This window comes from Talpa occidentalis, unplaced genomic scaffold, assembly GCF_014898055.3.
Source record: "Talpa occidentalis isolate TD23 unplaced genomic scaffold, MPIMG_talOcc4v2.1 talOcc4.16, whole genome shotgun sequence".
Taxonomy (NCBI): domain Eukaryota; kingdom Metazoa; phylum Chordata; class Mammalia; order Eulipotyphla; family Talpidae; genus Talpa; species Talpa occidentalis.
This window is the reverse complement of record NW_023601653.1, coordinates 54,586,394-54,599,648: the sequence shown is the minus strand read 5'-3', so window position 1 is coordinate 54,599,648 and position 13,255 is coordinate 54,586,394. Positions and strand designations below refer to the sequence as shown.

General features: G+C 38.6%; 1 protein-coding gene and 1 pseudogene across 3 annotated transcripts in view; both read right to left on the bottom strand.

Moving 5' to 3' along the window:
- ST8SIA1 (ST8 alpha-N-acetyl-neuraminide alpha-2,8-sialyltransferase 1) overlaps positions 1-13,255 on the bottom strand; it is a 169,167-nt gene that overhangs the window by 48,321 nt on the left and 107,591 nt on the right. The gene's annotated exons all lie outside the window — the stretch shown is intronic.
- LOC119247639 (stAR-related lipid transfer protein 4-like) lies at positions 1,373-2,080 on the bottom strand (annotated as a pseudogene).

Below are 13,255 nucleotides of genomic sequence, written 5' to 3'. Positions count from 1 at the left end.
TCCACGCTAGTTAAGAAAAGACTCACTCTAGTTAGGCATTTGGATACATCTACAAATGCATTTTTATAGTTCCAGACTGAAATTATATAACAATTGTGAACATTTATGAAGTAGTTAGCGATATTTTGCAAGTTGAGAGATATCTTTAAAACTGACACATGCACAGAACATTCATTGAATGTGATTTTCTAAAGTGATTATTTTCTAGCGGTGATACAACCACTCCTTTTACACAACCCAGACTACTTCATAATCAATGTGGTGACTCCAGCACATATTTGGCCATTTTCCATACAGTCTTATTCATGCATAAATGCTCTTAAGACTCTCAAATTAAATTCACAAAAGATACAAATATATTTTAAAAATACATTCACAAAATAATGCTTTCTAGGTATCAAATCTGAGTTGCATTTGAATTGTACCTGAAATTACTATAATATCTATTCTTTTCTTATTCCTGGTCTTTTCAATACTTAACAATGAAATTTATTTTTATAAAATATAGAGTAGGTTTCTTTCTCAGTTTAAGATATTGGCAAACTCATAGAGCATACCACAAGTAGAGCACTAACACCCTCCAAGAAAATTAAAATATTTACAAAATGTTTATAAAGCTAAGTAGATTACTTTAACCCCAAAGAATGAAGCGGTATTTTCTCTGATTTCCCAGCAGTCAAAATACTCATACCGAGGCACTATTCAAGTTCGTAAGTGTTTGTGTTACAGAACTATAGCTACTCCTGTGATTTCTGTCATACTCTCCATTCCTGGACACACTGCCATACAAAACAATGTGCAAATAAATGTTTGCAAAATTAAAATGCCCTCTCTTATATAGCTACTTATTTTAGGATAAAATAAATCAAAAACATCCCAAATTTTTCTAGAGGCTATGAGAAGAGAGGAAGGGATGATTTTTTTTTACAGCTAATGCAGCTCCAAAAAGTAGTTGCTTCAGGGGACCAGGAAAAATAAAAGTTTGAATGTATTAAGCCTTTTGTAAGGTTTTTCGTAAATCATCATAGAAGCTGATTAAAGTGCTTGCCATGGCTGTATCCACTGGAGACTGAGGAACCATCCCATGTAGATCTGTCTGAATATAGTCTGTCAAAAGACTCTGGTTTGGGGCCTCCCCTGGTGGTGCAGGCGGTTGAGTGCTGCGCAGCCTCTGCAGTAACAGTTCGATCCCAGCCAGCTGGCAAGGGTCCCACATAGCGCAGCAGACCTCTCCTGTCTCACCCGCTGCTCCCCTCAGCAGTGTATTTCGGTCCATCTGTCTGTTCTGTTCCCCGCTGTCTCTGGTGAATCCTCTCACCCTCCCGCGCATCTGGCCAGTACCCCAGTTCTTGTATAAGTAAATAAATAAATCTTAAAAAAAAAAAAAAAGACTCTGGCTTGGATTGTCTTTAAGTGGTACACAAAACCAGCCACAGGGATGGTTAAAGCGACACACAAATTCCTGTCTGTTTTCACTCCAGTCAAGACTTATTCCACGGGATAAAAGTCCCTCTTTATAGCCCACAGTGTAGGAGAAATCAACAAACTCTCTTGGAGAAATTATATTCCAAAGCTGACCAGCAGTAGTATAATGCATCACACAACAATTCTCTTCAAATTGCTCTAAAATATCCAAGGAAGTCATTAAGCTGTCCCAATCCATGCGAGAGGGCCCTGGCGTATATGGTTTATGACACTATTTACAACATCATCTATGATACCTTGGGCTTTAAAGAGGTATCCATTAAATTCTTCTGAAGGTTTTCTCCAAATTGTGACATCTTCTGTTTTCTTAGCAACTCGCCATTTATCACCTTCAATGCTATGGTACTGGATAAGAGTGTTTTTAAGTCTAGTCACAAAAGTGGCAGCATCAGACAGGTCTTCCATTTTTTTCCTGAGGTGAAGTGAGCAATGGTACGAAGCTCAGGCACACTGCACCAACGCCACACTGAGAGCTTTCAGCGACACTCTCTCCAAAATATTATAAAATCAATCATCCTTACTTTATTACAAAAAACTTATCCATGCCCTCCAACATATAACTGAAAGCAATTAATGGAACTCTGCATCTACAGGAACAATGTTGATATACTGCACATTAATTCTAGGTATTACATTTATTTAATCAGTGGTGTATTCCATTACTCAATTATTATTTAATTAAAAAATTTTGCCAATAAAATCTGCTATAAATAGAAATTGCACAATGTTTTATTATTATAGTTCTACAGTTAGAGAGTCTCTCTTTGATTCTTTCTCAATTGAAAAGTTAGAAAGTAACTTTAATTTTTCTTTTTTGAAATAAATTCAACTCAAGTTGAAAATCTGGGAAAGGCTAATAGATCTTTTCTCCCCTTAGAACCTGCGTTGCAGGGGTGGGGGTTGTGTGGTCAATTGCACTAAAGAGCCAAAACTGAGTTGACAGCAATGACACTTAACACTACTGTGCTACCCACTGACTAAATATATACATTTAAAAAAAGACTGGGACTTAATATTCCATCCACCCTGCCTTTGGTTGGGAAATTTCGCAGGTTAAATGCTGGTTATTGCAAATCAACGATGTAACCAATTTGAGAAGACTCCCTGATGTACTTTTCTAAAAATCTAATCATCTACAGATACCAGAAGTCGCTAAAGAATGTGTTTTACAGTTGTGGGAAAGCAGATGGAACTATCTCACATGCATGTGCCACCTGTACCTTGCAAACGTGACTTCTGCTACCATGGGATGCATCAGGGTATCCATGACCCATCGGAAGAACACGTGTCATCTTTGTGTGGTGAATACCTGTGCCGTGAGGCAAATCTCAAAATCAGATTCACGACCAGACTTGCCTTTCATACGAACCTTTCTAATCCAGTTTGGATTTGATCATTTGAGTACTAAGATCTCATGCTATGCAGCAAATCTGTCTATTTCTGAAGATCCAAACTGAGAGCTAGCTTGTATATAATCACAGCACAGTAGCTCTTGAATTGTGAGTGAAAAAGTTTTCATAGGAATTAAGCTCTATAGAAGTTCTACAAAATTATTCCTGAAAATCTTGGAATTGACAATTTCAAAAGTACACACAGGAACAGAAGAGTTAACACAAGGCCTGGTTCCCACTCACGTGGTGGGGACATGTGCTGTTCAAATGCCAAATTAAACGATGAATTAAAGGCATTACTTTTATTTTTTTTTTTTTTTTTTTTTTTTTGGCATTACTTTTAAATAACATTTAATTATATTTTTCCTCTGTACAAAAGCAAAACAGAGTAATTATATAACTGCAGAGAAATTGGGAAATAAGAAGCACATTTGGCATATTGTAAATGTTCAATAAATATATGTTGACCCAGAGAGGTAAGCTCTCTAGTGAGAGAGTTAACAGACTGATTTCCATTTTTCTCTCTTACACACACACACACACACACACACAATACAGACAATGCACATGTGATTTTACATGAGTTCTATGTATGTGAGTTTTGTATGTATTTGAGTTTTTCCTCCTACACTTGCCTTTATCTTGTTCTCATTCTTAGTAAAGGCAGGAGAAAGTCTTAAGTTTGTCAATTAAAAATAATTCATTGGGCCTCCCCGGTGGCGCAGCGGTTGAGCGCTGGGTTGCTAAGCTGCCCGCAGCCTCTACAACACCGGTTCGATCCCAGGCCACCGGCGAGGGTCCCACATGGTGCGCAGACCTCTCCTGCCGCCCGCTGCTCCCCTCAGCAGTGTATTTCGTCACTCTGCCTGTTCTGTTCCCCACTCTGGCTCTGTGAATTCCTCACCCTCTGCACTTCTGACTGTACCCAGTGCTTGTATAAATAAATAAATTTAAAAAAAATTCATTGTTTTTTGAAATACAAGTCTTTGGGGTAAATATTCCATGTACTTAAAGTTCAAGACCTCTTCAGATCTTGGCTTTGTGCTCTCAGGAGTCTTCTCCTCTCCCCTCCCTTTGGATCCTCAAAGACCTGTGAAGTAAGGCTGGTACATCTGCTTCTAACCGCACCAAAACGGGTCACCACAATTCAGATTTGTGCCCTGCCTCATTGTTCCAGTAATCCAACCTTCTTTTCCAACCTTCTTCTTTACAGGTACTTTAAGGATTTGTGGAAATATCAGGATCCCAAACTTTCAGATGCAGACTTTGAAGAATCAGTGATGTCGTCAAGCCTGTTCCTGGGGACTCTGCCGGCCTCTTACACTAACCTCCCACCATGGGCTCTAGCAAGACTGCACATCTTCTTGGAGAGGCACACGGTCCTTTCACACACATACACACACACCCTAGTCATCCACACTACTGCTGCCCTAAGGAGGAGTGAGGAGAGGGCTGGAGGAAAGGAAAAAATGAGAGAGAGCAGGAAACAGTCTCACAAGGAAGAGGAGGTGAATATAAAATATTGTCAAAAATAGATGAAAAGAGAAAACCAGGCCATCAAAAGTTAGTATTCTATGCAGTTTGAGATACAAAGAAAGAAAAGAAGTGAAAATCATCTCTTCCCTCCCTATCATGGATCCCATTATTTATCTGCCACACTGAACAAAGAAAGGGAGGGAAGTAGCAAAGTGGAGAATGTAACAAAGCAGCGGAGGTGAGAAGGTGTGTTTCGCTTTTTTCTTTTCAACTTCAAGGGCTAATTATACACTCATTTCATCTCACCTCCAGTTCTTTCAAATCATGAACTGAAAACAGCCCCAAACAAACCTCAGGAGGCTGCGAAACAGTTGATTCTGCAGCTAGGTAAAAACAGGGTCTAGGAGTTAATTATATTACAGTTGTTGAAAACAGAACATCTATTTTCATTTCATGTTGTGATTCAACATATGTGTGGATTACATCAGCTTTTTAAAGTAAACCATTTTCTCTACTTCCACCTATATTAGATGCAGGGTAAGTAGCAATTTTTTCCATTTCTATCTCTCCTCAGTCACTGTCTGCCCATGTTAAAAAAGTATTTTGAGGAATAAAATTTGAATGTTACATGCACTCAGCAGTATTATTCTCTCTCTCTCAAATGTGGTTAATACCACACTGTTCAAAAATGGAAACAAAAGCAAAACAGAGCAGCATATAAATTGGAATCTTCTTAATAAATATCCAATAATCACAATATATATGAAGGATGAAACTGAAAAAAAGTTCATCAAATTATATTTGCTATGGGGTCAACATGTTTGTCTACATGTTTGTCTACACCTATATGTTTGTCTAACATGTTTGTCTACACTTTCTAGGATTACCCTGGAGTGGTTTCTTGTAATGATGTGGGGCCACTGAATAGTTCCCCAGAATCTCTGAGAAAGTCTTGTGCTAGGTCAGATGTTAAGTGGGAAACAGGTCCAGACAGATTTTCGAAAGCAAAACGGCCTAATGAGGGGGATTCAGAGGAAAGGAATGTTTTGTAGAACGAGGGTAATTATATTTTAGGAAACTGATTTACATTAGAAACCCTACATTCCCAATAAGAAAATCTCTAATAGTTAAGGAAGTTAAGGGAAAAAAAGACACTGAAGAACTCATGGTCTTTGTCATAGCTGACAAACACTAAAAACCATTTAAAATACCTACAGACTCTCAACTAAAAGTAGTCTGTGTGAAAGAAGAGTAATACTGCTAGCTAACTTGGAAAGATCACCAATTAACATCTGCCTGAGTTTTATTTTTCTTTACAAATAATTATACTCATTTATTTATGATTAACAAATAAAATAAGTTTACACTAAAATTAAATCAGTTTCTATATAGCTGTGACAGTTAAGTTTATGTCATTTAAACTGGGTCATGGATCATATGGGAGCTCTATGTTTAGTAGGTCCAGAAATCTCCACACAGCTCTCCATGGTTGTTGGACCAGTTTGCACTCCCACCAACAGTGCAGAAGAGTTCCTTTTTCTCCACACCCTCGCCAACATTTGTTGTTGCTAGTTTTTTTAATATGTGCCATTCTCACTGGTGTAAGATGGTATCTCATGGTAGTTTTGATTTGCATTTCCCTGATGACAAGTGATGTTGAACATTTTTTCATGTGCCTGTTGGCCATTTGCATTTCCTCTTCAGAGAAGTTTCTTTTTAGCTCTTCTGCCCATTTTTTGACTGGATTATTTTCTTTGTTGTTGTTGAGTCTCATCAGCTCTTTGCAGATTTTTGTGATCAGTCCTTTATCATTAGTGTTGTGTGCAAAAATGTTCTCCCAGTCGGTGGGGTTTCTCTTTGTTTTTGTTATTGTCTCTTTTGCTGTGCAGAAGCTCTTAAATTTGATGTAGTCCCAGCTGTTGATCTTTGCCTTCACTATCACTGCTTTGGGTGATGTGTCTGTAAAGATGTCTTTGATGTGAATATCACATAGTGTTTCATCTACATTTCCTTCTATGTATTTTATGGTTTCAGGTCTTACGTCTAGTTCTTTAATCCATTTTGAGTTGATTTTTGTGTATGGTGTGAGGTAGTGGTCAAGCTTCATTCTTTTGCATGTATCGACCCAGTTTTCCCAGCACCATTTATTGAACAAACTTTCTTTGCTCCAATGCATTCTCTTTGCTCCTTTGTCAAAGATTAATTGACCATAAATCTGTGGGTTTATTTCTGGATTTTCTATTTGATTCCATTGGTCTGTATGTCTGTTCTTGTTCTAATACCATGCAGTTTTGATGATTATGGCTTTGTAGTATAGTTTGAAGTCTGGAAGTGTGATGCCTCCATTCCCTCCTTTTTTTTTTTTCAGGAGAGCTTTGGCTATTCAGGGTTTTTGGTGATTCCATATGAATTTCATCAATAATTTACCCAAAGGACACAGAAACATCAATTCCAAAGAGCACCTGCACTCCTATGTTTATAGCAGCACTGTTTACAATAGCTAAGCTTTGGAAACAACCCAAATGCCCAAAAACAGATGACTGGATCAAGAAGATGTGGTACATATTTACCAGGGAATATTACTCAGCATTCAAAAAAGATAAACACATCCAATTTGCAGCAACATGGATGGCGCTGGAAGGGATCATGCTCAGCGAAATAAGCCAGAAAGGAAAAGAAAAATACCGGATGGTCTCACTCATAGCAGGAATCTAGAAAACTTAAATAAGGGACCAGGAAAATGAATAACTATAAGAAAGTGAAAATCAAAATCAACAAAAAACTATGAACCAGAGACACTCTATGGGGGGTGGGGGGCAGGAGGGGAGGGATTGGGGTCAAAATAAGGGGGTTGCAATTGTATGGAGAATATAAAAATAAAATTTATTATAAAAAATAAATAAATAAAATTAAAAAAAATAAACTGGGTCATGGGATGGTCTATATTTGGTTAACTATTATTTCTGGGTGTGTCCATGAGGGTATTTCCAGATGAAATTCGAATTGGAGCTGGTAGACTTGAGCACATCAAAAAGCTCTTGCCAATGTGAGTGGGTATTACCCAATCTGCAGAGGGCTTGAAGAGAACAAAAAGTCAGAGGGAGGGAGAACCACACTCTCTGGGTGGCTACTTCAGCCGAAAAACCAGTCCCCTCCTGTTTTCACCATCAGGTCTTTGGATTTGGACTGGAACTATTCCACTGGTTTTCCTGGTTCTCCATCCTTCAGACCCAGGCTGCGAGCACCCTGCCAGCCTTCCTGGGTCTCCATCTTGTAGGCAGCAGAGGGTAGGACTTCTCAGTCTCCACTGCCAATTCCATAGATGGCACTGGTTCTGTTGACTGGGGAGCCCTAACTACATACTTTAACATTAAATATATATAATATATATAAAACATGAATATATTATATACAACATAAATATAATACGTAACATGTATATGTTACCTAAGAGAGAAACTCACACATCTAAACTTCTCAGTGTCTCCACTGAGTGGAGTGTATTACTCCATCAGCAGCCACAACTCATGGCTGTGTGGAAACAACTTTAAAGGGAAATAAACAAGTCTTTTTCAGATTTCTTGGAACCCTAACACAGTATAACAAACAACAATGGATTCTTATTTTCTGTTCATTCATTTCATTACTTCCTGCATTTCATTCATCTCATTCATTTCATTACTTCCTGCATTTGTTTAACATACATTGGTTTGTTTCTGTTGATGGGGAATAAGGATTACAAAATTAATTTACTATTATTGTGGAAAAGGAAAGTAGTACACTGACCTTTATAAACATATAAATATGCTAAATGATGCATACATAACATGTAGTTTGCTTATGAAAATCTGCTATAGCCTCATGTAGATGTTTAATGCATTTGCATATTTCTCTGGGCTCATCTTATCCCCTATAACATTTTTTACATAACTAGGACCAAACATCTTATATGTTTTTTTCATACTTTTTATAAAGCATTCTAAATCAAATGTATTTCCAAAGTAAGCTGAAGCCAAAGAATGTATTTCTTCTAATTTGGAGGTGTTGGGTATGGCAAATAGATGGATTGGCTCACACGGTATCCATCCCGGCCTCCTGTGCTTCCTCCACAGACCCTGGGTACTCAACAGTTACATCTCCCAGATGCCTGTAGAGTGAGGGTCTCAGCTGTGAAACAGGCTCGTGTGCATGTAATCTTGAATTCTGAACTGTTAGAAGAGGGAGACTAGGTCCATTTTTTAAAATTTTGATTTATTTTCTTACATCCTTGTTCATTTTTGCACATTGTTTGATTTCTGCCCTCAGGCCTAGTCCCTATAAATCTCCCACTACCACAACACATGTGAACCACACCATAGTCCCCTGTGCTTTTCCCTCCCCTGCTTTAATCCCCCTCCCTCTCTCTCCCCTGCTGTATGTAAGATCTATGATTTGCCTGCAAACTATAGTTTTGTCTTTTTCCTGATCCTTTGCTCGATTTCCCTATATTTCCCCATAAATGAAACAATCCAGTATAAATTTTTTCCTTCTGACTTATTTTGCTTAGCATAATGCCTTCCAGCTCCATCCATGTTGCTGCAAATATTATGAGTTTATCTTTTTTGATCGCTGAGTAGTATTCTAATGTGTATATATACCACATCATCTTAAACCACTCATGTTTGGGGCATTTGGGTTGTTTGCATATCTTGGCTATTATAAAAAGTGCTGCAATAAACACAGAAATGTGGGTAGGTCTACTTTTGAAGTCAGATTCTGACTGAAGCCACGTGTGTATGGATGTAGCAGCTGAAGGGGCAGCTTCCCACTGTGGTAGGTGGTTTCCTGTCCCTGCGTCCCAGTGACCTCCACAGCTCTCTGTGTTGTGTAACCTCCCAGTAACTCTCAAAATCACTTATATAAATCCCTTTATGCTTAAACTATCTAGATTACATTCTCTGCAATAAAACCTTAGCATTAAAATATCTCGACCTGTTCACACTAATACTTAATTCTAGGATGCCTTTTTTGCTATTTTTCGATGCTTCATACATTTCAAGATTACTACTTTTGGATTGACTTTTAAAAGAGTTATTACTAATTCAAAAAGTAGGAACATTTTTAAGGGTCTTAAATCATGTCAATTCTTTCGTTATTATAGAAGAAAGTTTACACTAATTTATTCTTCTATTTTTCTCCCATGAGAATATGCAGTATCATTCCCTTTTCTCTTTATTTTTGCTACTTTGTCAAAAATAGATAGCTAAATGCTGTTTTAATGTAAATGTATCTAATTACTAATATGATTAATATTTAACAGTCCTCTGTATTTATTCCTTTGTCATTTTTCTACCTCTTAACCAATTATCTCCTGAGACTGTAATACTGTTTATATTCATATACTGTATTTATATAGGAAAGAGGTTTACCCATTTTCTTTTTATACCCTATGGAATATTTTCCAGAGTACTGTTGGCTTTTAAATTTTGTTTATGTTTTTGATAAGAACAAATTTCAAACTTTTGGAGTCAAATGTAAAAATCATTCTTGTGTCATTTCTCCCAGCAGCAAGTATTCCACCCTGAAACAAGTAAGTGTTCACATTAGAGCTATTTATGTGTGTGCTTGTTTGTTACATTTTATGTGTCAAGCCTATACTGAGTTGAAAGTGTTGGTTCCAATTTCTCGCCCATCTAGAACCTCACTCCACATCCTCACCTGGAAATAGGGCCTCTGCAATAAAATTTAAGCTAAAATTAAGACTGAGCAGATGAGGATGGTCCTTGATGCAATAACTGGTATCCTTATCAGAAGAGAAAACAGACACACAGGAGGAATGCCACCACCACAACAAAGGTACGAGTCTATGAGCCAAGCCTCATGGGCAATCACCAGAGCTAGGCAGAGGTAAGGAAGGAGGATTTCCTTGAACAAGAGAGTGTGACCTCGTTGCTGCTTTGCTTTTGGACTGCTCACCTCCAAAGCGGTAAGAGAATGAATTCTATTGGGTTAAGCCATCCAGACTGTGGTAATTTGTTTGGATAATACTAAGAAACCAATAAACTAATTATATGATCAACTCTGGCAGATGGTCTGAGATGAAATGTTTTTAAAAAAATTCCCTCAAATTGCGAACAAATTGGTTGAGCTGAAGTCAGTCCCTGGAATCACGTGATTGCCAACTGCACACCTTTCTCTCAACTCCACATGGCCAGACCTCTGGCAGCCCAATGTCAGCCCTCGTGGTGCTGAGTACACAGACCATGGAAGTCTCTAACTCCACCAATCAGGTGCTCTTCCCCAACTACACAGCTGGTTTTTAAACAATCCCAATATATCACTGTTTCAATCTCTGTGTTTTAAACTGCTTTTGACTTCTACTATTACCATTTTATACCACAAGAGAGGTATTTGAGAAATGTATTTTGTAGCCCATGTATGATATAGGTATGACAACCTGACTGGATAAATCATTCTGTTCCTCATATTTCGGGACCTACTGTAACATCCTCCCAACATATGACGCCCTGGAGAAGTCTAAAGCTGCCTTGATTCTTACTGCTCTGCAGCTAAGCCACATTTTTCTGACTGGAAGAGCTTGTAGAAATTTTCCCTTTCTCCTTGAAACGTAAAAATGTCGTCAAGGGTATGTTTGAATGTGGGTCTTTTCCATCCATTTTATCAGGAATGTGATAAGTACACTTATCTGTGTACAAAGTCCTGGTTCAGGGATTCATTCAAGGTTTTTTTTTTTTTTTCCTTACTGATTTAATGACTATGTATTTTTTAATTTTTTACATCATTGTTCATTTTTAAACAGTATTTGCTTCCCCACCCCCTCAGGTGTAGTCCCCATAGAATTTCCTTCCCCAAGGCACCGGTGCACCATCACCTCAGTCCTGTGCTCCTCCCTCCTCCCTCTGATTCCTCTCCCTCCTCCTCCCCTGGAGGATGTCTCTGATTTATAATTGTCTGGTTTTGCTTTGTTGTGTTTTGTACTGTTATTATTTTTTACATTGATAAAATAATTGTACTTTCTTCTCCTTTCATGATTCTTCTTCAGGAAGCCTGTAATTCAGAGGTTAGAGCTTCTTTCCTTTTCCTCCATGTCACTTCCTATCAGGTACATCTGGGTTTTACTTTTCCCTGTACAGTCTTACCTGTGTTGAAATATCACAGACCACACTTTCTGTGCTCTAACTGTGCTCTCTGCACATGCAAAGAAAGCACATTACCTTCTTTGCGACTCTGTCTGCTCTCAGCCATCTCCCATTCTTTTCCAGATTGCACTCATTCACTGTTTTCCTAACACTCCTTGTACTAGAGGGTCAATTCTTACTAAATACACAGAGCTAAGATTTTGAACACTTTTCTTCTGTTCCCTCTGGAAAAGAGTATCAATTTGTGTTTTTTCTCTGACTCTCTAAGTCACTTCTTGTGTTGTAGAAGGTTTGGGGAGATCTAGATCACACTTTTAAAAATTATTTTCCTTAAATAATAAACACATAGACACATACACATACACATGCCCACATGTGCACATGACCAGAAAACCTGATTCTGCACAGTAGCTGGCTAGAGTTTGCAAGTGTGGTCTCCTTTCACTTACAGCTACCAGTTGTGCAGGTATTTGTACATTTCCTTTGGATCAAGACCTAGCGAGGATGCTGATGTGCTGAGCCCTGAGCATGTTTCCGGAATCTAGCAAGCATTTAATGTTTCTGCTGGGCGGAGGGAGGATTTTCTACTCTGCTGGCCAGGCAGGTAGGGACTCAAAGGCAAGCTTCAGTTTGTATTCAGTTCTTCTTCAATCAGAGACAGATACAAATTGCATCTCCAGCTCTAATATTCTTAGGCTCTTCCTCTCATCTTCCCTCCAAATGTTTTTCCTGAAGCTTTTGCACTTCTTTCAAGTGCAAGCTTTCAAGGCATTGCTACCCCTCCCTTTACTCCTTACCCAGATGGGGTAATACTCGGAGATGTGGTTCTCAGTGGACAAAGGAGAAGAACAGAAGAAGAGAAAGAAGGGCAGGACCCTCTCAAGCTAGCAGAGTTCAATTGGCTTTGGGATTTTATTTCTTTGCCGGGGGATAGAATAGGGTTGAGTCATAGCCTTTCCCATCTTCTCCCCAGATTTCTGTGCTATTCTAGTTCAGCAGGCTTAGTTTAGGATTGTGACTCTCAACTCAACACCCTCCTCACTGCAGTTAGTGGAAATTCCCTGCAGACTCTAGCACTTGATTTTTTCTCTTATCCTTATTTTTTAGTTATTTTGTGAAAATTTTTGGTCTATTTATTTACATATGGTGATTTAATTTAAAATTTAGAACATTTCACCAGAATGGCACATATTAACCCAGCTTCTGAAGACTCACTGTGCTAAATCCTCTGCTAGGCACTGGGAATGAAAACATGAAAAAGACAGAGTTCCTGCCTTTGGAGAGCTAAGTCTTGGTAGGGACAGTGAGGAGATGGGCCACCTAGTACTGCCTGTGTGCAGGATGCTGGTGTGCATGGGGGTCTGAAGGACTCAGGAGTGATGCTGGAGCTGGAGGCCAATGGCAGATTGGGTCGGGGATGGTGAGCCAAGATGTCACTTAGAGAGTAATGGGGAGCCAGTGCACAATCTTCACTTTGGATTTTAGAAGACAAATCCATACAGTAGGGGGGAATTGTGGCTTGAAGGACGATCTTGAAACACATTTTGACCTCTGGCAAGGGACTGCTATAGCCTAAAGAAAGGCAATGGCAGTGCAAACAATGAGATAGTACAAAGTTAACACAGGATGTGAAAGTCATAATAGAGCTTTATAAACCCTTTTTTTTTAAGATTTATTTATTTATCCATACAAGCACTGAATACAGTCAGAAGCGCGGGAGGGTGAGAGAATTCACCAGAGCCAGAGTGGGGAACAGAACAGGCA